Genomic DNA, 1171 nt, shown 5'->3' with positions numbered 1-1171 from the left:
ATATCGATGCCCATGTCTCCTCCCTCCACGCCTCCTTCTCCCTCCGGTTCCGCCAGATGCAGCAGCAGCCCCGTCCCATCGTCCCCGTCCCCGTGTCCGTCTCCTCTACTCACGACGATGAACAGCCCCACCCAAGCACGCCTGTGTACCCCACCGCAACCCCCGACGGCGACCAGCCCCACCCCGGCGTCCCTGTGTCTGCAACCCATGACTCCGAGTCCATCCAGGAGGACGAGGAGATCCTTAACAAGGATGAAGAAAACAGCAAGGATGAAGACGCGTCTCGGGTTCAAGAGAAAAAGGAAGATCAAATGGAGAAAGTTAGGGAGGGCAAGAAGGTGAGCCTCGCTACTCTAGAAGCAGGAATTGGTTCTGTGGTGGCGCCACGCCACAAGGTGGGAAGAACTCGTGAGCATGTGCCGAGGATCAATCAGCGACAACCATACATGGCGTACCATCAAGAGTTTCCTCCTGCATTGCTGATGTATAACAGTATGCCTATAATGGTCCAGCAGCTGCCATACGTGCCGTATTTTAGGCAAGAGTCCTCCCTGATGTGGTGAGGCAAGAAGCCCCAATGGGCATTGACCATGTACTCCAGCAGCAGCAGTACATTTGATCTTCCTTTTTCTCTTGAACCCGAGACGCGTAGGTGCACCATCAATCCTACTTGCCACAGTAGGTGCATCATCAACCTTACTTCCCTATTGCGGCGAGCAATAGCCATGCGCTCGGGCAGCCGCACATGGCCACGCCATCACTCATGGTATCTCACTGGTCGTCATCTGTGACTAAAGGGCACGCCGCTAGTGCTCAGGTATCAAACCGTAAGCATTGTCGACTCAGCAGGACTACTAATGAGGACGTCATCAATGTGCTTGTCAACAAGCCAAGTAAGAAGAGCAAGACTATCAACAAGCACAATGCTAAACGAAAGCCAGACAAGCCAAAACACAATGCCAAACCAATGCCGGAGGAGCCAATTGAGAAGAAGGCCATATACGATTATTTCTAAGAGACAACAACCAAGCAAAAACCTTTATACATGGATGCGCAAACTAGTTAGCAAAAACTACTCCAAAGGTAGCACCTGGTGGACAACATTGGCAAAGGCCTACTAAACACGAACCAGAAAGACATGACAATCCACACAATTTTACTGATGTGATGG

Source organism: Triticum aestivum, chromosome 1A, assembly GCF_018294505.1.
Source record: "Triticum aestivum cultivar Chinese Spring chromosome 1A, IWGSC CS RefSeq v2.1, whole genome shotgun sequence".
Lineage (NCBI taxonomy): Eukaryota > Viridiplantae > Streptophyta > Magnoliopsida > Poales > Poaceae > Triticum > Triticum aestivum.
The sequence above is the reverse complement of the archived record's forward strand: the minus strand, read 5'-3'. Positions refer to the sequence as shown.